The following is a 26,726-nucleotide window of genomic DNA, read 5'->3' on the forward strand; positions in this document are numbered from 1 at the left end:
TTTGTTCTCTAAAGTTGTATTATGCTGCACCATGCAAATGTATACTATATGTTACCACTATTTCAATGAGACTATATTTCTGTAACAATCATACTCGCCTAACCTCTGCTACTCCTTGCCTACTCGCTCTTACAACCAGACATACCTGCATTCCCACTAGCACCTTCCTCCCACTCTCCTCACATCATGAAATGAAACGCTACTCCCAGCGAACACACAATACACTTGGCTACACTCCCATTGATTCTGGTGTGCCTCACATCTGCACACATTATTTTCCATCTTTCCTACAACAACCACACTACCCCACGACTTCTCCTCTACACTTTACAATGGAATCACAGTTCACCTCTGCACCCAACTCCCCACCAGACACCTTAGACTCAGAACACGCACCCAGCCGATACTCACTCTCACCCGCCCTGCACAAATCACCTGCAGGAACTCCAAACTTGGTTCCTGTTCCACTGCCAGACACCTCTCACACTCCTCCAGCACATCCACACAAAAAGTCAAATCTACACAGCATTGGCCATCCCCCTCTCGCACTAAGCTCCCTCACCTGCCCAAAGCTTGCAACATCATGTTAGAGTCACCAAAAAAAAAACACAATCTCCCTTCCTTAAATGTGCACTACTCAATGTTCGTTCACTTACTGCCCACGCACTAGAAATCAATGATCTTCTACTCAGTTAAGACATAGACATCCTATGCACCACTGAAACTTGGTTACATGAGGCATCGGGCCCTGCCATCACCCTAGCCCTGCTAACTGGATACACCATCCTCAGACAGTATAGGATTTCCAAAATAGGAGGGGGGGGTAGCACTAATCTATAAAGACACAATTTCCATAAGGTCGACACCGCACTCTGTGGAAAACGGCGTTGATATCTTATCGGTGAAACTAGCCCTCTCACCCACCAATACCATCAACATTCATCTCCTTTACCGTCCACCAGGATCTCCGGCGGACTTCCAGGGACACATTACCCATCTACTAAGTAGCAACCTTAATAAAACCACTAAAACACTAATCTAAGGCGACTTCAAGCTAGGTCTCAATGACCCCAATGACAATGCGGCTAGCTCACTCCTCAATGACCTCTCAGACTTAGGCTTCACCCAAAAAAGTCTGAGCCCTACCCACACCAAAGGTCGCACCCTTGATTGGATTGCCGACCATAACTGTAATTCCTCGTTCACATCCAACAGTGCCTATCCCTGAACAGATCACCACTGCATCCAATTCTCCATCCCCACTACTGCCAGCCCCAAAGTCACCATGCCCGACCCCACCACACTAGCTAGAAGCTCTAAAAAACTTACAGCAGATAACATCCGACCACACCTTAACACCCCTTGCATAGCTCCTCCCTTCTCACAAGATCCAAACATCCTAGCAGACATCTTTAAGGACACCCTCTCAACAGATAACATTGTAGCACCTCTAGAAAAAATAAAAGAGAAACAATTATTTCACGCCAACTCGTGGTTCACTGAGGATCTGCAAACTATGTGCTCCAATAAGCGACTTGCCCTTAAATTGTGGCAATCTAACCCCTGTGACTCCACTAGAAACAATTTTAAATTACTGGCGTGAACGTATAAAGAAGCCATCTTCACTGCAAAATCCAACTCCTTTAATCAACGAATTTCCAATGCAAACTCGCAAACTAAAGAACTATTCACCATATTTAAGCAACTTACTATGCAGCCCACCAGCACAGATGAAATCATTAAGGACGAAGCCTGGTGCGCTAGCATCCAAACTGCTATGCTAAATAAAATAGACCCCTCCAGAAGAAAATCCAGACCCACTATAAAGCATTACTAAACCAAAACCTGCCTACGCAGGCCATGCCACCTGACGGCACTTCCCACCTCCCTAAATTCTCATTTAAGGACATCACAGAACTCGAAGTTATAGACCTCCTCAAACACCTTAAACCTTCACTATGAAAAGGTGACATCTGCCCTCCTAAGATTGTAAAAGACTGCGCCAAGGACCTTGCCCCCCTTCTCACTGCCTTCATCAACTCATCATTCAATACTGGCATTGTCCCCGCCAGCCTTAAAGAAGCTAGGGTTCGCCTTTTTCTAAAAAAACCTTCACTAGATCCCTCTCAGCCGAACAACTACAGGCCCATAACTACCGTACCGTTCCTTTTTAAACTTCTGGATAAAGCAGCTCATACGAAAATCCAATTGCACCTGGAGACTAACTCTGTCCTAGGAAAAAGACAGTCAGGGTTTCGCAAAGGGCACGGCACCAAAACTGCTCTACTGGATTTAAAAAACCAAATCACCCAAATCCTAGACAAAGGTAAACCTGCCCTCCTCCTCCTCCTAGACCTCTCGGCCGCCTTCGATTTGGTTGACCACAACACTCTCACCACTCACCTCACTCAAGCAGCCCGGTTCTCCAAACAAGCAACCTCATGGATTACCTCCTTCCTAGAAGGAAGAGTAATGAAAGTCTTTTCTGATATAGCAAATACAGCACCCAATTCAATTCATTGTGGAGTCCCCCAGGGCTCATGTACTGCAACAATGCTTTACAATCTTTTTGATAAGCTTGTGCACTTGGGATTGCATATACCAACTACGTGGACGATACCCATGTGGTTCTACCCCTAACTGGCTCATACGACATCGATGCGGCCGCATTAAACCAAATCTATGCCACCATCCAGGCTTGGATGGCGGAAAATGGTCTCTGCCTCAATGGGGATAAGACCGAGATTCTCATCCTGGGCAAAAAGAGGACGCTAACAAAACTAGACTGCACCTATTCTAGTTTTGACATAGATAACACTATCATCCCCGTCCTCAAGTCGGTCAAGACCCTTGGGGTTCACATCAACGCCACGCTATCCATGAATAAGCAAGTAAACTCCATAGCCTCAGCCTCAGCCTTAAGCACCAAACTCATCAATGCCATCAAACCTTTCCTGACCGAGCCTAACTGCCTCTCTATTGCCAGAGCCACTGTAGGTGCTAAGTTAGACTACTGCAACTCACTCCTAGCAGGTACTTCCTGTAAAAATCTAAATAGACTCCAGATCACACAAAACAATGAACTCAGGGCATCACTAGGTATCCCGAGAAGGGACCACATCTCTCAAGCTAGACAAGCAGCTCACTGGCTCCCAGTCAAAGACCGCATTACATTTAAAATTCTCACTACAGCCCACAAATGCGTTAACTACACAGCACCTGCCTATCTCTCAGAAACCCTCTGTACAGCCACCTCAGCAAGACCCGTCAGAACATGCTATACCAACCAACTCACCATTCCTCGCATCAATAAGGCTAAGGCAGGAGGGCTGGGCTTCCCATACATAGCCCCTAAGCTCTGGAACGCCCTCCCTACCTCTCTCCGAGCAGAAACCTCTTTACTTGCCTTTCGAAAGAATCTGAAAACCTCTCTTTTCAACTAATACTCCCACCCCTCTTCTCACCTACAACTGGCCATTTATCCTAACTACTTATACTGATAAATGTGTGTTCTAGCAATAATGGTCAAATTGTAAATCTGCTGCTACTATAACTAAGCAAAGCTCTACGCATGTAATAAGCTTTAAACTGTATACCAATGATATGTAACTAAGCAAAGCTCTTCTCATGTAACAAGTGCCATGTTGCCTAAGGGCTGTTGTGCGCTCTACAAATGTGAATACATAAATAAATAAATAAATAATCTAGCCCAAACCAAGTGTAAGGGGCTGGGGGCACTACACACACTGGCATAGCAACAGTATCCCCAGACAGAATACTGCAGCCGTAAAGGCAATGTTGGCACTAAAAAATGAAGAATGACTGCAATCACAGCCACCCAGTATAACAAACTCACGGCAACAGGTTGCACATGAGCTTACAGCCACTTGCTAGCACCCACACTTACCAGCCGTTAAGCTGTTTAAGGGATAAGAGGCTCCCAATCCTCCCAGCGGAACGCCTTAGCATCACATGCCAACCTCCATCCGCAGGCAGAGAGGCAGCTGGTGATCCCCAATGATCTCCGAAGTGAGGCATAACCCCTGACTCGGAACGCTGCGGCTGGCACCGCTTGAACCACGGGGGCCGCTGGAGCCGCAGGACAACGCCAGACAACGTTCAGCCCGCACACCAAACGCGAAGCTAGAGGAAAGGACCTATTCTGGCATCAAGCCGCACGGCCACAGAGGGTTGGCACTGCCTCCGACGCAGACAAGTCTCGCAGTCCTGTTCTGGATGAGTTGCAGAAGTAGGCAGATTTAGAAAGAGGCTGTTGCAGTAGTTAAGCCTAGAGAGAACCAGAGCTCGAGAGGCAGTAAGCTTCTGGGGGAAGGAGAGGAAAGGAGGAATACCTCTGAGGAGGTGCAGTTGGTAGCTTGACTTCTTAGAATCGTTGGAGATGTGAGGAGAAAAGTAGAATGTGGAGTCGAAGATGAACCCGAGGTTCTTAGCCTCACAGGTGGGAGCAGGAAGAGGTCCAAGGGAGGTTGGCCAGAGAGTGACAGGAAAGGAGGGTGCAGGTGTGCTGATAAGGAGAATCTCAGTCTTGCTGCCGTTAAGGCAGAGATCATTGGCGGCACACCACTCCTGGATAGCGGACAGACAGTCAGAGATGAGAGAAGGAGAGGAGGTGGAGGAGGGAAGCCTGAAGACGAGCTGAGTGTCATCCGCATAGCACTGAAAGTTGCAGCAGAGCGCAGCAATGGGGTGGGCAAGGGGTGCCAGGTATTGTTTGAAAAGCCAGGGAGAGATGTTAGACCCCTGTGGAACACCACAGGTAGAGAGTGAGATAGAGGAAAGGAAGGACCCAGGTTGGACCTGGGAGAGTCGATCAGAGAAGAAAGAGGTCAGCCAGGCCAGGCCTGATCGGTGATACCCAGGTTGTCATGGAGACAGTTGAGCAGGATGGCATGGTTGACCGTATCGAAGGCAGAGGAGAGATCGAGTAGGATGAGGACAGAAGGGTTGTTAGAGTCAAGGTTGGAGAGCAGGTCTTCATGGATGTTCAGGAGAGCAGCTTCTGTGCTTCTTGCAGCTCTAAAGCCTGACTGATGGTCATGGAGACAACCAACAGAATCAGTGTGAAGATTAAGCTGGGAGATGGCCAGTTCTTCCAGGAATTTTCCAGGTAAGGAGTGATGGAGATTGTGCGCTAGTTAGCCGGGCATGAGGGGTCGGCAGTGGGTTTCTTGAGAAGAGGATGCACAAGAGTGCTTCAGAGGGGCGGGTAAGGCTTCAGATGCAAAGGGGAGGTTACAGAAGTCGGCAAGAGCAGGAGCAAGTGTGTCAATATGGTCCATGATGGTTTTAGATGAACAGGGAAGAACCTGTTTTAACAAGACTTTCATAGATCGGACTTGTCTTGAAACCTCGTCGGGGGAGAGAAGAGGAAAGGAAGAGAAGGTGGGACGGGGCAGCTGTAGGAGGGCCAGAAGTAGAGGGGAGAGAAGGGGGAAGATGAGGAGAGGACGGGAGGGTGGACAGGATGTCCTGCATTTTTTAGATGAAATGAGAGGCAAGGGCCATGCAAAGAGCCTGGGAGGAGATAGGAGAGGTAGAGACTGCAGCAGGGTTGGCCAGCTCCTTGCAGATTTTAAAGAGTTTTGCTGTGTTGTTAGAGGCCAGAGTCTTGGATGTGGGCTCTCTACTTCGTTCGGACAAGGAGCCGGTAATGCCTTTAGAGCAGGCGGCAGGCCAGTCTGTCAGAGAATACAAGAAGCCCACCATTTCCTCTCAGCCACCTACACTCGCGTTTAAGGGTTGCTAGGTCGGAGTCGTACCAAGAGTTGCACTTGGCTTTGGGCTTCAAGCAGATCCTCATGACAGGAGCAAGAACATCCAGAGCATCAGAGATAGAAGAGTAGAGCATGGAAAGGGCTGTGTAGAGATGAGAGTCAGCCGGAGGAGGACGAGGGGGGCGAGAGAAAGTGGCGGCGAAAGCCTTAACTGACACATGTTTCATGGGTCAGATGACCGAGAAGGTAGGTGGCAGTGTTGGAGTTGGATTGGCCTGAGAGGTAGAAAGGGAGAGATGGGAGGAAAGGAGGGAGTGATCACTCAGGGAGAGGAAGTGGTCAGAGGGATGGCGAGGGAGAGGTTGGAGGAGATCAGAGCATCTAGCGTGTGCCTGCAGAGTGAGTCGGGCCAGAGGGGAGAATATATAGAGATAGAGAGAATTGCAGAGGTCACGAAAGAGTACAGAGGAGGAACAGGGAGCATCCACAAGGAGAAGGAGTTGAGTGGTAGAAGCCAGGAGGCAGAAGGAGAGGGACGCCCACTCAGAGAGGAAGGAGGTGATCTGATAAGGTGGCCGATAGATGTTAGCCACGGTAAGAGAGTTGCCAGGAGAGAGAGAGCCTGCAGATAAGGCATTTGAAAGAGGAGTAGGTCTGCATAGGAATAACAGAGCCATGAATCCACTCAGGGAAGATTAGGGCTACACCCTCTGCGGACCGGGTGGATCTGGGTGTGGAGAGCATCTTGTAGCCGTCAGGCAGGAGAGTATCAAAACTTATGACAGAGCTGGCAGTGAACCATGTCTCGGTGAGACCGAGGACATTGAGGTCAAGTTCTTCAAGGAGGTGACAGATGTCAGAGGAGTGTTGGATGGCTGAGCGGGAGTTGAGAGTGGCAATATGGAGAAGGTTGCCATCCTCGAAGGACTTCCGGGGAGGGGTAAAGAGCAGAGGTATGCACTGTGGAGGTGTGGAAGGAGGTGCAGATAGATCCCGAGGGAGGGCTGGAGAGGAAAGAGAGGGCAATATAGCCAAGGAGGAGGCAGAGGGGGGAGGCAAGGACGCTGAAGAAAGTTGAGAAGGGAGAGCAGGAGAAGAAAGGAAATTGATGAGGCGCAGGAAGCGTCTATCAAAGAGAAGAAGGTTGGCCTGAGGGCCTTGGACGAAGACAGTGCCATTCATGTAGACATTAATGATGACCTTAGAGGAGTCGAAGGAGGCCAGGTGGAACTCCCAGCGGTTGCCACCATTAATGGGAGAAGAGGAGAAAGGAGAGAGAACGGAGACCATATGAAGCGTCCATAGATTTGGCGAGGGAACGACAAAGAGGTTGTCGGTGAGGGTCTGTCTGGAGGAAATACTAGTATCAGTATAGTGTCAGTGAAAGGAAGACCAGGGTTAGAGACCGAGATATCTTTTTGAACTTCTTCGTGCCAGACTTAATGAGGAGGGAAGGATAGTCAATGGAGAAATAGTTGGAGAAGATAGGGGAAGCAGAGAGTGCCATGGGTGGTGTAGAGATTGAGGGGGAGGGCAGTCACTAGGCCAACAAGTACAAGATAAAAAGCATGCAATAAAACCACGCGAGCACAAACACCACTAAATTCAAAATTAGTACATGGTAATTCTAGCCAGAGTAAAGCCCGTGGATGGCCCAGGCCCTTTGCCTCCCTGCATCATTAATATTGCATCAGCATGCAGTGATACTGTGAATGACTTTGCCTGCCAGTGCTTAGTCTATTAAACCACACCTTGCTGCCTTCAGCCATGCCCATCTCTCTGCACTCTAGTGTCTGGCTACCATTGTCAAGGCTTCCGTTTTCCAGGAGGTCTGCCCAACGGGACCATCCCACCATGGTAGGGGCAAACCTGCAGGAAGACTGAGCACATGCTTGGTGGGAGGAGGACTCTGGGAAGCCTAGATATGGATTGCTCCTTAGTTCTCGCCTCAGCCTCGCAGGTGTTGTATTGTGCAGTTGCCTTCCACATGCCCTCCTCCTCTGCATGCGTATGCGTGAGGAACGAGACATACTCCTCGGCAGTCCAGATGATCCACGTCCACTTGCCTTTCAGACATTCATATTTTGGGTAGTGTTTGAAGGGGATCTACGGGATTACTGTGCATCGGGAAACTTCAAAATCCAAAATAATAATCTTGCTGCGCAGTGATCATACAGATCACTTTCCACCATCCAGCTTCCCCTGTCACTTACCTTTTTCGGGGGCACACACAGAAGTGTGCCGCCGACTCTCCTGTACCCCTGCAGCGTCAGTTTCCTCCCACTAACGTGGGTCGGAGCTGGTGCTGCAGGGTGCCATCATTTGTGATGTCATCTTTGATGTCATGGGTGGTAGTCCTTGGAGTGCAGAGTGGTGGCGCGAGTTATTTTTGCTGAGCTTACCATAACTGGCGACTAGTGCAAAGTACCTGTAATGTCCCTTTCGAAAAGTTTTTCCACTGATTTGGACAGGTTTTTCTTAGGGCAACTGAACCCTAACCTTCCTTTAGCACAGTTTTTTACTGAATTTGGTAGGCATTTGGTAGTGCAACTTAACCATAACGTAGGTTTTTACCAGAATGCCATTAGTTTGTGTAGATGTAGCATACAGCATACAAAATTGATTTCCCTATACGGATGAGCACAGTAACCACAAACTGTACATCTGTTCGCATATAGCCGCTAGCATTCAAACTGCTGGAAACAGCAGGAGTTCTCTTACGTACTGCTACCATTCACCAAAGTGAAGACACATGTATAAATAGCACCATTGCAAGGAAAGTAAAGTAAGGTAACTGTGCAAACTCTGTACTGTAAAGCAAACAGACCAAAGGCATAGATTATGAACCATAATGGAATGCACCAGTACATGAAGTGACGTGTGCATCCAACAATATTACCACACTGCCGCTGTAGATGGAAACAAAGAAGGAAATAGCAGAGTGAGGAATGTAAAGTATTGAGAGCAGAACGTAACTGCAACTTGGTAACTACACTAAAGTCTCTCCTATAATTGCAGAACTTCTACAGTGCAAAACAATAGCAAACCATGTTTTTTGTTTTTTTAACGCAGCAATGCCAAGCACCCTAGATTAGCTGGCAGAGAACGTCCGTCTTCAGTAAATGAGGCATGATAGTAACTGCATTGCCAAGCACCGCAGTCTAAAAAGTAATGTAGTTAATATGTATTGCTGAATGTACACTTCACACATATGTTTGTGTGTAACAGGGCATACTTTACATTGAAGGAATGCAGCAGAAGCAGCACCTGTACCGCAACAGCAAGTAGCCACACAAAGTGATTCAGAGGCTTCAAAAGCAACATACACAGCCTGGACATGAAAATAGAGCAGTTGCTAAACACTTTGTATTACCCCCACCCTGTCCCAATAATGGCAATGTTTCATACAAAGGAAACGTGTATATCTAAACTGTTTGTCAGTGTGTGCGTAGCTGTTGCTTTGGTGCTGTAATGGCATTGTAAAGCTGTAGCGTACAGTACTGGCTGAGATGCGTGCAGCTAAGCAAAATGGAGGTTTCCTAGTGAGAGTGCACCTACCCCACATATGTCCAATCACAATGGAAGTGTCGGTAGCACTACAGTACTGGCCGCATCTTCGAAATCACTTTCATTTAGTTGTGGCATCGGATATCTGTCGGTTGTACAGCTATACGTATGCGTATGTCATCCTCTGTCTCCTGCTAATGCTGCTGCTGTCACCAACCCTACCGATTCATGCGACAGGGTACACTATTTGAAACAGTCCTGCTGCCTACGCACTTTGTTGTGCAAAGCTACCGATTTGTGGCTGCGTCACACCTGGCTAACTGAGGCCCATTGGGGGCAAAAAGCAGCATGCTCTACTGTACAGTGGGCGTGTTAAATAGCCCATTGCTTTGATTTATTAGCTGCTTGCCCTTCCATGACCTGTGAAACTGACACACTGTCTCTGCACACAGCACGGCGAGGTTAAGTATGAAGTTGTTGACTGCGGTTTGTACAGTTGGAAAAAATAATCCCCTTGCACTTATGACAGTCCGTAGTGAGTCTGGAAAATATGAACACTGTTGCGGCTTGTTAACTCGCAGACAGTTAAATGATAGCACAACAAAGTAAACAACAAAATATGCACATCTGAAAGAACATCAGTGCAGATTGCAAAGATACTGTGGCCGTGTGCAGGTGCCTAAGCAACTATCTTGTTGCTCCTCCTAAGGAAACTGCGTGGCTCCTTCTGGAAAGAATTCCTATATGGCAAAATGTTCTCATCGCCATGAATGCTACAGATATTCCGAATGTCGTGCCATCAAGTAACAGTACTTTGCCTTCGATGCACACATTGCTATATTTGAAGATGTACACATAGCGCTTTTGTGGCGTAATGCATGGCATACAATATGCCTCAGATCAATATCTGCCAGAATTCGTTACCTGTGGTGAGACATTCAGACATAAGGCAGTCCACAAGCTGTTGAGGAGAACTCCATCAGAGGTTGGATATATACATGCACTTTGGTATTTCACTGTTCATAGCAAACTGTAGTGGGTCCCTTTGTTCACACGCAACAAGAAAGGAACAACGGGTGTTGGCAGCGACTTCAAGTCGAGCGCTTTCATTCGCAATGCATGTCCAAATCCCTAACCACCCTTTGTAGTCGATATTACAAGTATCTGCTACGAAGAATATATACAATGCTATAATATTTCATTGGTGACTATTGGGCAAACGTTACGACTCTAACACATGCTTGCGCACACCACACCCAGAAGCCTTATTGCACATTCTCTTAGCCTCTAAACACCCATTTCCATGCGTTGCATTCTGCAAAATTGGCCGGCTGTGACACGTGGAATCCTGGCAGTAACTCAGTGTCCGCATACCTTTAGTGCTGTGTGCGGGCGTGGCGTAATACATTTCAACCAGGACAGCTGTTAGACAGAATCACATGCAGTACCCTTGGGGAACACTACATGCAATTAGGACTACAAGTGTAAGCACAATTTCAGCTTTGGTACAAACCTGTACTACACAGTAAAGTGGTAGCAATGGCAGAGCAGCCAGACTTATCGCAAGAGTTTAAGTGAGCAGTAGAACAAGTTACACAAAGGACCAACCAGTACAGTGATTCAAACAAACACTTACTCGAGGTTTCTTGGTAAAATAATATACATCTATTTAAACAGTTCATTGGAAAACATTTCACTAGCGAGAGCAGCTCAACATCACACACTAATAAACCACAAATACACAACCGCTAAGTAAATGAACATGTTTAGCTCCACTGAAGTGGGAGCAAAATGGCACTTCAGATACTTAATAAAGGAGTAAAAAGGTTAGAAGAATCAACAGCACAAATGCATTCATAGGCAGGGCAAAGGGTTTAAGTATACTACAACCAGCAATTAATCTCATAGGCCTGGGCCAAAGTCAATGGTTCAGAGTCTTTGTATTGGATAGCACAGTTTTGGTAGTAACGGTTAAGTCTTTGCCACAGAGTTTAGAAGAATTTGGCTGACGAATGTTTAGGGAATATTAAGCCTTCGAAGTTGAGCAAAGTTCCACGAACTTTAGCAATGGCCAAAAATATTTCCGGACCATGTTTGCACAGTACCTTGTTAGTGAAGAAGAGCTGTAGCTGAGGCAGTTGTTCCTGGCAGTTCGAACAGACCTCGCTGTTCCTGGGCATCAGCCGTGGAAACAAGGAGGACGTCGGCAGGTTCCTGTACTGCCCAGAGATGAGGCCAAAAGCTTAGCAAGACGTTGGTTTAAGGTGTGAGTGCCTTAAAGACCACAAGCTGGTTTCCTTCCCTCTGGCTATCCGGTTTTCAACAGCACTCTGATGAAAATTTTACCAGACAAGGACGGTGTCCAGGTGGCTTACGAGTTGGTTGTTCCCACCAAACTCAAGGGAAGAAGTTAACCTTGAAGGACTTCTCTGTCAATTGGAGTTTCAGGCAATTTGTCCTGCAGCAGGGCTTCACCGGTCGTCCAGGAGTTGCAGCAGTCCTCTTCCTTCAGCTCGTCTTCGGTTCTTTCGTTCCAGTGGTCGACTCTGCTTTCCAAGTCCCAGAGACCTGCTTTTAAACAGTCCCCCATTCATTCCAGCCGGGCTGTCACTCACACAGCAGGGTGGCTGTCCTTGCCGGACAGTCAGCCAGCCAATCACGCCAGAGTGTATTCAGGTCTCCTAGGAGACTAAGCACAGGGAGTTTCGGGCACCTCCCTCACATCCTGTCCACCCCAGACATTCAGGCGCCAGAGGAGGGCTTCAGCACTGAAGCCCGCCAAAGGCCAACGAACAAAGGGACCAACCCTGGTTTGGCGTGCAGAGACAAACACAAGAAGGACTTTTCCCAAAAGAAATGGCAAAAAAAGATGACCGGAGTCTGTTTTTACAGCTAGGTCTGGGACGCCATATTGAAAAACATGGGTGACCCGAATTTTAGCTACCGTTGATAGCGGTCGGGAAAAATCACGGTAGTTGATCTAAACCACTGCCACCAGCCATTTAAAGTAGGAAAAGGTAACATTTTACTGTTACATGAGTGTTTTGACTCAGGGGAAGCTAGGCAACCCCTCCAGCACTCTATAGGAAGATAGTGGGCCTCATTACGAGTCAGGCGGTAAGGGGTTTACGGCGCCGTAAACAGCGCCGACCCTTACCGCCTGATTACGAGGTCCCTTAGCGCCATGGCGCTTTTAACGCCTGCTTTTAGCAGGTGTTAAAATCCATGGCGCTAAGGGACCAAGGAGTTAATTACGCCACCGTAATTTACGGTGGCGTAATTAACGCCTTCCCCACTCCCATTATGCCCTATGGGGCAAAAATGGGAATGGGGAAGGGTAAATGGGAAATGGGGATTTACCGCCCCGCCAAGGTCGGAATGGGGCGGTAAATCCCCTTACCGCCATGGCGTAAACGTAGTTTACGCCATGGCGGTAAAGTCACGGCCCTGGCGGTAACTTACCGCCAGGGTCGTAATGAGGCCCAGTGTGTGCTGGGTCAGTACATTTGAAAAGACTAGTAAAGCCAATTTAACTTTAAATGCTCTGGGAGACAGTAGTCAGTCCCAGAGAAGGTATTTAAACCTTGGGAAGTCTGAAAGACATCCCTGTGCCACTGCACTGAAGGTGCTGTATGACACACAGAAAAAGATGATGGCTATGGAGCTGTTTTAAAACTCCATAACCAAAGAACACAAAAGTAAACCACACACAAAATACATCGAAGAGTGGAAAAAAAGCCTCACACTCTTTCCAGGTAAAAAAATCAAATCCAAGAAATCCAGAAAAGTTGCTGGGGGTCTCAAAAGGTAAGGGAAATTAGCACATTTTGAGAATTCTCCCTAACAACAGCGGATTTCATAAGTAGTGGTAGCTCTGAAAACAGCCTTTTGTGTTGGGGTTTGTTTGGATGCTTTTAAGGAAACACTCTTTTTGTGGTTTTTGAAAGGACTTATTTTTCTGTACTCTGCCCATTCTTACAGTAAGCTGTTGAACACATCCTGTAGATGGTACCACAAAATACCATTGCCAATGTTGGACAACGAAATGCCATTGTCATGGGATAAGTCAGGATTGTGAGAATCAATGATGTCATTGTTGCAGAAGAACATCGCAGCATCGCACAAAAAAGTAGACATGCTTCCATTGATGATACACCTTCCACCCTGGGGCTGTGAACAAACTGCATTAGAGCAGTCCCACACTCTTCTTGCTAGTGTGGATGACAAAAGGATTTTGTGTCTTATAGAGATTTTCATTTCATTTTTCTGTACTCCGCGCATTGTTATAGTAAGCTCTTCAATGCATCTTTTGGATGGAGCAAAAAAATACCATTGCCACTGTCTGACAGAGAAATGCCATTGGCATAGAATAAGTCCGCATTTTGAGAATCAATTATGTCATTGTTGCAGAAGAACATTGCAGAATCGCACACAAAAGTAGACATGCTTGCATTGATGACACAACGTCCGCCCTCTGGATGTGAACAAACTGCATTAGAACAGTTCCATAGTCTTCTTCGTAGTATAGATGGGAAAAGAATGTTCGCAGTGGGAAAGAAACGCTTCACTGCTTTCAGCAATCTCTTGAGTTGATGGAACACATATGAACAAGGGGCGTGACCCAAATGCTGCCCACCGTACTGTACGACGACAACATCAAAAGGAGCGAAAATGACCACTTCTTTGCAAAGGTCAAGGACAATGCCGAAACTCCTCACATCGGTAGCGCACCACAGCCTTGCTCCTGGGCATAGCTGTGCAAATCTACCACAAAGGTATCACCCAGTAACAACACTCTGCACCTCTCCATGTCTGCCAGTCTGACTACACGAAGTAATGTAAAAATAAATGTTACCGCCCCTTCCTGTGAAGCAGAACCTCAGCAACCAATTGGATAATCCCCACAGTCACATTCCCATTGACCAGCATGCTCATAAGGCCACGATGTGGCACGTGCGCTTTCCCAAGTACAGCAAGGACCGTACCCCAATAAAGCAGGAATAATACTACTTCCCTTTTTGCAGCACTCCCTCATTGCATACTGCAAAACATTCACACACGCAAGCATCAAAAACATCCAAGACCTCTGCATCCAACACTATCATTTCTGTACAGCTCTGCATATTTAGCGTTATACACTCCGAGTGCACGTCGTGTGTCCTTCCAAAGCACCTCAAGTAAAAAAGTTCTGCACAAGGAATGCACAATTTCATCATGCACAATAATCCTGAGCGGCACCCATCACCAATTTGGCCATGCACCCAAAAGTCTAGGCATTGGCTACACCCAGCAAACCATAATGCAGCCATGCATGGCAACATGTGGGCAGATACCACAATCCACTAACGTAACATAGCCAGCGCCACTTCTACCCCAAACCCCACACCATGACCCAGCGATACCTGGTAACATGTAACAGTTAGGAGAATCTACAAACTTACCACAGCCCCCGGGAACCCTTACCCACTTCCGTTGCACACAGAATAGAAGGATGATGAACTAATATGGAGAGATGAACATTCAAGACTTTCTGGATACAACTGGAGAGAGGTGGCCAGGGGGAGCAGAACTGAGCCCGTCTGGATGGCTGATCCCCATGCAGGCTGCAGACAGAAGCCATTGATAGAGGGATAACCAGCCTAGGTTGGGAATTGGTTTCCAGGCAGCCAGCTGAAAAGAAAGCTTGCTGATGCAGTAATTCCAGACTGACTAGGCCCTTGTTGATTTTCCCAAAATAAAAAGATGCATTTCAAAAGTAAGAAATAACCCCAAAAATCCCTATATTGTCTATAGTAAAGCCCTGGGAATAAAAAGGACAGGGAATTAAAGGGACATCGTGATTTGACAAAGATGCAGGTGAAGCATAAAACATAAATGCCCTGTGTCTCACATTAATATTGATTATAAAGTGAAATGTAATTTCCCTAACACACAATGCATTTTGTTTCGTATTGAGAGGCACGGTTCAAAACTGACAGTATTTTTTGTACTGGAATGTAGACTGTGTTTGTAAAATAAAGCATAATTAAAGAGAATCCTTTGCTCCTGTCGGTGTGGAATTGCAAATTCCATAGTGTAAGTCAAGACACACTAATGTATAATGTGATATCATGCAATAGCAGCCAGTGTGAGTCTTAAATTAGATAATTGCGCAATGACAATTATCACAGAGAATTAATTTTGTTCATAGATAATCATGCAAAGGGTTAAACTGCTGCAGTCCCTTGTGTTGAACTACACAAGCAGATCTATGTGAAATGTGACAGGCCAAGATTGTTGTAAAATTGTAAATATACTGGAGACTATTACATCTCTAAACAATTTCTTTTAGCGATGTAGGCAAATGAATAGGAGTAGATTGAAAGCTGTGCACAGACACGTGTATTTAAATCTGCACACATGTGTATTTAAAGTGGCACACATACATTTAGATTAAAGCTGCACATAAACATGTAGATTAAACTGCAGGCACACATTCATTTAACGTTATCTATACATGTTCAGAGAAAGCTGTGCAAATGTTCAGACAAGAGCGTACTATTCTGAGAACATTAGTCTCTGAATCAAAACCTGTAGGAGTCATATGCAAGCATGCCATTGTCTGCACTTCAATAACCTGCACATAGCCAATACACCTGCAAGCCCTCTTGTATATAGGGGAGCTAAGCTGAATGAATGTATGTATTTTATGGTATTTGTTCAAGTAACTTTTCTCCAATACCATACTAAAACCTAAATGTGTTTGCGTGTTAGTCATAATTTGACTTTTCACAATACAAACATAGACATTCGGAACAATTCATATATAACTAAAAAAAACAATTCATACAATTGAACAGAAAATTTCACAATAAACGTCCATCCTTCAGTTCACAGAAGACATGGCACATATTTCTAAACTCCCCTTAGTTCTTTATGAGAGGTTCAATTATCTTCAGGAATCTCAGGACCTCCAGAAATAGGAATGTCTCATGTCCCTCTGAAAGTCAGTTCCAAAATTCCTCCGAGTTTAACCAGTCGATGTTATGGACAAAACGAGAAAAATTGACTACTCTTTCTTGGTCTGTGCCAATGCATGACATTAGAAGATGTTTCACATTTTGTTTGACATTCTCGTCACACAAATTACATCTACTGTCAGTCAGTGGTCCCTTGTTCCTGACTCTCAATAGCTCACGGGTGATATATAGATTCATTCAAAATCTCAGAAAATTCGCCCTCCAGATTGGATTGGGAATCTTTCTAAAATGGCGAGGTAGAAATCCCAATGGTTTATCGGTGACTTTAACATTCTCAAAACATTTCATTTTCACAAATGTTTTCCTTGTTTCAATCCAGTCGTTTAGGCCTATTGCTTTTTTTATTTTCATTGGATTATCCACAAGGTCTTTTTCTGATAACTGGCATTTCCGCAGTAAGGCTGAAGCTTCTTCCTTCAAACCACGCAAAAACACATTGTTTTTTTTTGTCATCAGAACACCAATGTCAGCGTAAAGAGTGTTATCTTGAGGATTAATGATTGATCTATTTAACAAGATTGTTCTCCAGCCAGCATGGGGTTCCCGAGATTGGAGACCCAGCTCATAACGTAACCTGGCCATTGATAAAGAAGGTCTTAGATTGAGTACTTTATCCTTCTCCAGCCAGCATGGGATTCCATAGATTGGAAACCCAGCTCATAACCTAACCTAGACATTGATAAAAAAGGCGTTAGATTGAGTACTTTATGCTTTTCCAGCCAGCATGGGATTCCAGAGACTGGAGACACAGCTCATAACGTAACCTATCCATTGATAAAGAAGCTTTTAGATTGAGTACTTTATCCTTCTCCAGCCAGCAGGGGATTCCAGAGATTGGAGACCCAGCTCATAACGTAACCTAGCCATTGATAAAGAAGGTGTTAGATTGAGTACTTTATCCTTCTCCAGCCAGCATGGGATTCCAGAGATTGGAGACCCAGCTTCTAGCCAGCATGGGATTCCAGAGACTGGAGATCCAGCTCATAACGTAACCTAGCCATTCATAAAGAAGGTCTTAGATTGAGTACTTTATCCTTCTCCAGCCAGCTTGGGGTTCCAGAGACTGGAGACCCAGCTCATAACGTAACCTAGCCATTGATAAAGAAGGTGTTAGATTGAGCACTTTATCCTTCTCCAGCCAGCAGGGGGTTCCAGAGACTGGAGACCCAACTCATAACGTAACCTAGACATTGATAAAGAAGGGCTTAGATTGAGTACTTAATCCTTCTCCAGCCAGCATGGGATTCCAGATTGTCATATTCAATGTTACAATGATATCTAATCTGTGGTCACGCTGTCTTTCGGTCCACTTCAAGCTTAATGTGTTATGGCTCTGGCTAGTAGGGGACCTTTATCGGGACAAACAATTAAATATGTGACATAACAATGACCTCCCACATGTGTTTTGTAAACAATCACAGATTCCTGTAGGAATAATTTGTTATGTGCTAATCATTCTAAATGTCACTTAAATACATTTTACTAACCTTTGCCAAATATCTTAAGGTCAGGCAATTATTTCTTGTATTTCCACTAGTGACATGATTCTATAGTGTTGTCTTCATGTCTGAAAATTGCATGTGTCTGCAATATATATATACATCTTTCTATATGCCTCTAATTGATCTGTGAATTTAATACATACCTCCTCCTGATGCAAGGGAAATCCTGCAGCAGCTTAGCACCTTAAACTGTATTTCTCCTCTAAACCAATCACTGTCCTCTGGGTCATACTGACCCCAAACAAAGACAGACCTCTCCCTAAACTCAACCCCTGGTGGCCATCTTCAGATTTGGTAAGCACGTTAATTGGCAGTATGAACCAAGACGAGCCACAGAGGGGAAGGTGGGAGGGTTCGCATGTGAATCCATGCCAGAACCATGCTGGAGAACAATAGTTACAGGTAAGTAACTTAAACCTTCTCCAGCATGGGGCCAGGCATGGATTCAAATGCTCAAGAATAACGATTACACAGCAGTACATATAAACAACCAAGGGTGGTGGCAAGGCTCAACAGAAGCAATAAACACACAGCTCTGGAACAGACTCACCTCAAGCAAACAGATTGCGTTGCATGGCTTGGCCGACTCGGACCTCCTCCCTGGAATCCGTCAACGCAGTAGAACCTTGTGAAGGTGTGTGTGGACCTCCATGTCGCAGCCCAGCAGATGTCAAGCAGGGGCACACCAGAAAGACACTGAACTAAGGTCTACTACTTGAGCAACCTCGAAGGACCCTGGATCCGGAGTAAATTAGAAGAAAATGAGAACAAACAAAACCGTTAACTTGGAATGGTATACTTTTACCTTACCCTAAAAACCACAAGACACTCGTCCACTCAGCATCATAGACTATAACAATTAGGAGAAAAAAAATGTCAGATATAAATGCTGCTCAGACAAAAACAATGTGTTAAAAGACAAATGTTGTAAAAGAACATAAAATTGTTGAATGACTAAACATACTTGTGCCTTGAGGAAGCCCGAGCCAGGGCGAAACGCATGCATGTGCCTCCTAACGGAGCTTGTTGGCACTACTGCACTGATACTTATGTTTGGAACACTTATATTAATACCTATTGAGGATTTGAAGAAACATAGGCACCACTGGTTTATCATTGATGTATGGACCATATATATGTATTTCCACTAGTGACATGATTCACTAGTATTATGCTCATGTCTGAAATTCCACGTTTCTGCAGCACATAAGGATGTTTTCTGTTGCCCAAATTGTCTACATACATCTTTCTATATGCCTCAAATTGATCTGTGAATTAAATACATACCTCCTCTTTATGTGAGGGAAATCGTGCAGCAGCTAAGCTCCTTTAACTGTATTTCTCCTCTAAACCAATCACTGTCCTCTGGGTCATACTGCTCCCATCCAATAACAGCCTTCTCCCTAAGCTCCACCCCTGGTGGAGATCTTCAAATTTGGTAAGCACGTTAAGTGGCAATATGAACCTAGAAGAGCCACAGTGGGGAAGGTGGGAGGGTTTGCATGTGAATCCATGCCAGAACCACGCTGGAGAACAATAGTTACAGGTAAGTAACTTAAACCTTCTCCAGCATGGGGTCAGTCATGGATTCAAATGCTCATGAATAACGATTACACAGCAGTACACATAAACAACCTAGGGTGGTGGTAAGGCTCAACAGAAGCAATAAACACACAGCTCTGGAACAGACTCACCTCAAGCAAACAGATTGCGTTGCATGGCTTGGCCAACTCGGACGTCCTCCCTGGAATCCCTGTCAACGCAGTAGATCCTTGTGAAGGTGTGCGTGGACCTCCGTGTCGGAGCCCAGCAGATGTCGAGTAGAGGCACATCAGAAAGAAACGCTGTTGTCACAGTAATGGCTATGGTTGAGTGAGCTCTCGGCTGGCCAGGCAGCGGTCTGCCAGCTAGTCGATGCCAGTGCATGATGCAGCCAGAGAGCCACCTGGAGATGGAAGGACATTCCTTAATTTACAAGTCTATAGTTGACAAAAAACTGAGAAGTCTTCTGAAAACTCTTTGTATATGCCACATAAAACTTCAAGGCATGAGCATCGTCCAGCGAATGCTAGGTGCTTTCCGCTGGTGACGACGGGTTTGGGAAGAAGACAGGTAACACCAAAGGTTTGTTGAGGTGGAATTCCGGTGGCATCTTTGGCATAAAGGTTGGGTGTGTACGCAGTACCACCTTTGAAGCGTGGAAAGACAAGAAAGGAAGCTTGCAAGGCAGTGCCTGACTCTCCCTGAACTGCCTGGCCAAGGTGATAGCCACAAGGAAAGCCGTTTTCCATGAGAGAAACTCGAGCGGGGTTGTTGTCGGCGTAACCGGCATCCTCCTCTGTATCTTGAAGAGCAGCATATGCAGAGTTGAGATAATGTCCACTGAGAGGTCTCTAGGAGGCAGCTGATGAGCAGGGCATATTGGAAGCAGGGGCGCAGGGGCAGAGCCAAGGACCTCGTCGTCCCAAGGCCCTCGGTCGTCTTCCTCAATGGTATTTTCGTCGTCGCTGCCCTAGTCGGCACACTCGTCGTAGGGCGCAACTCCGACATTTCATTTGTTGCCATAGCCTTCCTGGGCAGTCTGTAGGTAGATGAGTTCCTCCTCTGAGGAGATATCCGTGCCTGGAGGACTTTCTTCCCGTCCAGAGGGTACTGTCTCGGGGAGAGGATCGGCATCCACTTGTCCAGGGTCTTCTGGGTGGGTTGGAACGTAGCATCCCTCCTGGGAGGGAGGGACACTCTTGCCTTAGGAAGGGTGCCCAGCGGGTCGGCTCCCACGGCCTTCGAAAGGAACGCTACCACCACCTCGATGGAACGAGGCACCTTCGTCTGATGCACCTGGGCCATCACGGTCTGGACAGGTCCCTTGTCCTTCGTGGTCATCCCGGACACCTTGTCCTTCTTGACCTTCTCCTTAGGGGATGGGTCGGGACTCGGTCCCCTTTGGCCTTCTCCGTCAGGGTAGGCCGGAAGCTGTACCCTGTTTGTTCTTCTCTTTGGTCTCCTCCGGGGCCACCTTGAGCTTGCCCGGGTGGTCCGACTTCCTCTTGGATGAAGATCCAGAGCGATGACTGGCAACTGAAGCAGCTGGACATGTCGAACGCTCAACGGTGCTCCTGAAGGTAGTGGACTCGCGGTGCTTGCCATTTTGCTGGACTCCCGTGGGAGGGGCACCCTCAAAGGACTTAGAAGCCTGCACAGCTTTCCCAGATCCGGAAGAGGCATGCCCCTGGGTGCCACCCGGGGTAGAGACCTTGGCCTGCAGCCACTCCTCCATCCGTTTACGCCGATCCTTCAATGTGTGTTTCGAGAGCTCACTGCAAAACGCGCAATCTTCCTCCTGGGTGCAGGCAGTAGAGGCTCTGGGAATATTTATCGTCCATATAAACATTCTGCAAACCGTAGTCGGTACAAAGCTTAAAGAGAGAGGGGGAATCCTTCTTCTCGTCTGCCATGATCCACGCAGTGTAGGCCTTGAAGAATTTTCTGGAAGCCTCCACAAAGAAACTAGATGAAATCTGCTTTGAGAGGTGCTGAAGAATCGAAAAAACGGGTCTCCGTTAATCGGAAGGTTGATCGATGGAGCAAAAGGGCTCGAATGACCAAAAAATAGAGTAACACTCTTTCAAAAAGCGAAAAACACAGTAAAAGCCAGATAACTAAGCATGAGGACTCCCAACACTTGAACGAGCGGTAAAAATCTGAAGATGGCTGCCAGAGGAGGGGCGTAGGGAGAGGACAGTCATTGGCTAGGGGAATTATGACCCAAAGCTCAGTTAATAGTTAGGAGAAATACAGTTCAGAAATTAAACTGAAACTGTTTTTTTTTTCTGTTACCGAGGATTCCCAGCCTGACGACCGGGAATATTCATGAGCATGTGAATCCATGCCAGACACCATGCGGGAGAAATTTGAATTAGCAAAGGCTGCTAGTCAATTTTTGAAAACTAATGTATGCCCTGTGAGAAACCTGAAGGTGTCTCACCCGCTAGTCCCCGGGGATCTGTCATCTAGGTGGCCAAGACCCGGCCATCGCTATGGATCCAGTTACTGGGGGTGGACCGGTGTGGGAGGATCGCCTGGATGAGGGGGCCTCGGGGAGTGGAAGTGGGACACCAACAGGTGAGACGCGGTACCACCTTCTCTATAACACATTTTCCCCATCCTACCCCATAGGATACTCAGATATTCTACCCCCTACACCTTTTCCAACACAAACACTTTCCTACACCATGACAGACAATGGCCTAACAACCAAGCCATTTACCCGACATGTCCCAACACAAGGGGAGACGGGAGAGCCCTGGTGGTCTCGGGCTTCCTCGAACACCCCAAAGTAACCATTTTATCAGTCTACAGGCCAAATGCAATTTCCGAGGGAAGTCATGGGCAAGATATTGAGTAGAACAGAGGGTTGTTTTATCCTGGGGGGAGACTTCCAAAATGTGGGCAGGCAGGGAAATGGACCACAGTGGAGGGCAAGTCACCTCTGGGGGCAGGTCTGGAACCACAGGAGAGGGACTGGGAGACTTCATGTGGGACCGGCGGCTGGTTGATGTATGGTGAGAGGCCAATCCGACCGTGAAGGGTTATACATTTTACTTGGCAGTCCACGGGTCTAGAATGAGGATAGATTACTAGTTCATGCAACAACAGCAAATCAGCAAGGCTAGTAAAAGTGAGCATCTCCCGATCAGCTGGTCAGACCACGATATGGTGAAACTGGACGTGGTCCTGTCAGGCCTGAGATCACGGGAATCTTTTTGGAGATGCAATGACCTCCTCCTCAGGGACACAGTCTTCGCCGAGGAAATGAAGGAGGCAATTGGGGAATACTTCTCTCTCAATGACACAGGGGAGGTTGAGAAGGGTATGGTCTGGGACGCGGCAAAGGCGACATGGCAGTGTCTCCTTATTAGGGAGGGTGCCGCCAAAAAGAGAATTAGGACCCTACTAGCCCGAAACCTCTGGGGGAGATTTGCAACCTAGAGAGGGTGCAAGGTAAGGACGACGCATGGGTGGTGAGGGGAAAATGCCTGGAACTCAGAGACATAGAGATGGGTAGGGTGTTGTCTAGCCTGCAGTTCCTGAAACAAAAATATTATGAACAATGGGACAAGGCAGACACAAAACTGGTGGCGAAACTCCGTGGCCAGAGGGTGGAGAAGTGGGTGAAGGCAGTCCAGGGGGATGAAGGGCCCAAGGGACCTGAGGCAGGGGAAATCACCGGCAAATTCGCAGCATTCTACGAATATTTATACAGAAAAGAGGAGACCCCGGACGAGGACTCCCTAAAACAGTACCTGGTAGGGTCCCCCTCCCAAGCCTCCGGGATGGAGAGAGCCTTGAGTTAGACAAGCCAATCACACCAGAAGAGGTCCTGAAAGTCATAGCGGTGTTAAAACGGGGAAAAGCCCCGGGGGAGGATGGTTATACGGCAGGGTTTTACAAGACCTTTGCGGGGCCCCTGGCGCGACACTTGGCAGACCTCTTCTCCAACATTATGGCCACACGCACCCCCCCTCTTTTGGGAAAGAATTGATTACTGTTACACCGAAGGCAGATAAGAACCCTGAGAGCTGTAAATCGTATCGTCCCATTTCCTTGCTCAATGTGGATGTCCAGATCTTCACCAGAATTTTGGCCACACAAATGGAGGGCTTCATGCAGAGACTCATTCACTTCGGACCAGGTGTGGTTCACCGAAAGTAGACAGGGAGCCGACAACATGCGCAAGAGCCTGCATCCTATGGAGGCCTCTGCGGGAAAGGAGGGCAACCCGGTCCTGGCGGCCATAGATGCTGAAAAGGCTTTTGATCGGGTGGACTGGGGCTTCCTGTATGGGGTTCTTCAGAAATGTGTGTTTGGCAAAGGGATTCAGCAGGCTATTCGGGCGTTGTATGAAAACCCGACAGCCAGAGTTACAGTCAACGTAAGGTTGTCACAGACCTTCTCTCTTCAAAGGGGAAGCAGACAGGGGTCCCCTCTGTCGCCCCTGCTCTTTGCTTTAAGGATGGAAGTGCTAGCAGACGATCTGAGAAGGACCCCGCAAGTAGAAGGTATCAGGGTTGGTGATGGAGAGTTCAAACTCGGGTTGTATGCTGACTACATCATGCTACACTTGAGGAATCCTGTTCAGTCCATCCCCGCTTCCATGGAAGTGATAGAGAACTTTGGGAGGCATTCAGAATTTAAGTTAAATATAGGAAAATCATTGGTATTCCCGTTTGCACCAGATGGGGACAGACGGGTGGGAGAACTGAGACACCTGGGGCTTCAGATTCGGTTGGAGGCAGTGATGTACCTTGGCGTTAACATCTTCCGGCCTGGGCAATATCGGGCCTAGCTAACAACCCTCCTCCCCGTTTGACAAACTTTTTAGTGAAATGGAGGCATGGGGTAAGGGACAGCTGTCTTTGATGGGGAGGCTCAATGCCATAAAGATGAACCTACTTCCGAGGGTGCTTTACCTCTTACAAATGCTTCCGATTCGACCACTGCAGGTATACCTGAAAGCATATCCTGTGGTTCCTCTGGCAGGGCCAGAAGCCCATGGCGAGATATGAGAGTCTTATTCTGCCCAAAGATAAGGGAGGGGTAGGTCTCCCAGACCTGATAATGTACTATAGAGCAGCACAACTTGGAGCGCTGGTGCCACACTTGAGGGAGGACGCGGACAAACAGTGGGTGTTACTGGAAAATCAACACCTACTCCCTGTAACGGTGGGAGAATGGCTCTGGGTTCCTAGAAATAACCTCCCGAGGTGAATCAGAGATCATCCAATACTGGGGATCCACTGCGAGGTACTGGCCATAGGAGCTAGGGGGGAGAAGATCACCACGTGGCCCTACCCGATGAGCCACAACTGGGCACCACCAGTCAGTGACGCTATTCTGGAGGTCAAGCATTACCAGGCCTGGTTCAAAGGGAGATGAGCCAAAGTGGGTCAACTAGTTAAAAAAGGGGATTACACAAGCATTCAGGAGTTGGAGGAGGCACTGGGCCTAGGCACACCGTCAGTACTGTTATACTTTAGACTGAAGGGAATGCTCATGTCAGAGAAATGTAAAAATGAATGCCACCAGAGAGACCTCCTTCCGGTTGAGAGGGTTCTAGACGAACCTCTAGATATGAGGGGACTTATCTCCCGCCTCTATGGAGCCCTACTGGAGCCCAGGGGAGGGGCTATACAAAGCCTCTGAACACGCTGGGGGTAAAGATTTAGGCATGGAGCTGGGAGACAACCTGTGGACGCAGATGTGTAGGCAAGCTTTTAAAACATCCATCTCCTGTCAGTACAAGTTGCATGCCATAAAGCTGCTTCACGGTTTGCAATATGACCCTGTACGTCTCTCCAGAATGTTTCCAGCGGTTGATCCCTACTGATGACATGGATGCGGAGCTAGGGTCAACTACTGGCACATGTGGTGGGAATGTCCCAGGGTGCAGGTGTTCTGGACAGAAGTCCTGGGATGGATCAGGGATGTGGGCGGGGTAGTACTCTGGTTAGATCCGATGCTGGTTCTCTTCGGCTTAGAACATGGGGAACACCCACGCCCTTAGTGCATTTTCTGCTACTGGCGGCTTGCGCATGTCGGGCCAGATTCTGGAAAAGGGGGTCCCTTCTCACGATGCAAGAGTGGTCGTCCACAGCAAAGGACATTTACCTTATGGAAAAGATAACGGCAGCACTCCACGGACGTAACTCCACAGTGGAATCGGAATGGTTGCAATTCCACAATAGGTTTCAGTGAAAGGACAGGCCCGGCCTGACAAAACGTTGAACATGAGAGGAAAGACACGGGCTCGAAAGGTACAGAGCTCTCTCGTAAATAGCCCACGTGGTACAGGACTTAAACGTTTTGGTTACTATTCCAATCGTTAAATTACAAAGAGAACGAAAAACTCTGGCTGAAAGGAGGTTAGGGTGGGGGGGTGTAACAAGGCGGTAATGTGTCCAGTTGATTACAGTACGTTTAGAGGGCCCACTCCTCATGTTGTTGAACTGCTTCCATGCTTGACCCTGTCAAAAGTTAATAAAAAGAAATGTACAAAAAAATAAATTGGTAAAGAAAGCTGCACATCCCTCAGCTCTATGGTTCTCGCCGGATCTCCGGGCATGGCGGGCAACTGTCCGCAGAGCTGAGCAGAAATGGTGCATATATTTTGATCCTGCCTTGAAACTTTCTTTTAAGATGAGTTAGTCTCATATCATCTTGGAATAAAGGCTACAAAAAAATGTTACTTTGGCAGCATTTTTTAATCGGCTGTCAATGCTCCAAAACATCTTTTCCAGACAGTGAAAGATCTTTCCGCTCAGAAACTGGCATCGGTAGCGCTAGCTTCCCAGAAACGTTGCAACAATCGCCCCCCCAACCCACAAATAAAATAAAGGTTATTAGGGATAACATCAGAAACCAAGTGTCCTCTACATTTGTGCTGTAGCCTCCTGCACCTCCTTCCCAGGGTGTGGTGTGTCCTCTACATCTGTGCTGCAACCTTCTGCACCTCCTTCCCAGGGTGTGGTGTGTCCTCTACATCTGTGCTGTAGCCTCCTGCACCTCCTTCCCAAGGTGTGGTGTGTCCTCTACATCTGTGCTGTAGCCTCCTGCACCTCCTTCCCATGGTGTGGTGTGTCCTCTACATCTGTGCTGTAGCCTCCTGCACCTCCTTCCCAGGGTGTGGTGTGTCCTCTACATCTGTGCTGCAACCTTCTGCACCTCCTTCCGAGGCCATGGTACCTTTACAGAGGTTCCAGTCTTTCCAATTTATTAGCCTCCCCACAACAGTAAACGCAGGGCTTTGTCTAAAATTGGCCTCATCTCTAGATGACATTCCTCTTTCCATCTTTAACTCTATAGCCAAGGAGATAGGCGAGTTTCTCGCTGGAGACCTCCATTCGTGTCTTGCGCATGGTTTCCTTTCTGCCACTCTGAAACATGCGTTGCTGATCCCACTATTG

At 47.2% G+C, this 26,726-nt stretch overlaps 1 protein-coding gene across 3 annotated transcripts in view; it reads right to left on the minus strand.

The window, feature by feature from the left end:
• The window catches only part of LOC138559108 (zinc finger protein 268-like), a 91,107-nt gene that overhangs the window by 11,632 nt on the left and 52,749 nt on the right, over window positions 1–26,726 (minus strand). For all 3 annotated transcript variants that reach the window (XM_069642679.1, XM_069642678.1, XM_069642680.1), the window contains one exon: window positions 18,314–18,498. The gene's annotated coding sequence lies outside the window, so the exon portion shown is untranslated. The remainder of the gene's footprint in view (window positions 1–18,313; window positions 18,499–26,726) is intronic.

The sequence above is a fragment of the Ambystoma mexicanum genome, unplaced genomic scaffold (genome assembly GCF_040938575.1).
Source record: "Ambystoma mexicanum isolate Mex_15411 unplaced genomic scaffold, UKY_AmexF1_1 Mex_scaf38, whole genome shotgun sequence".
Taxonomy (NCBI): Eukaryota; Metazoa; Chordata; class Amphibia; order Caudata; family Ambystomatidae; genus Ambystoma; species Ambystoma mexicanum.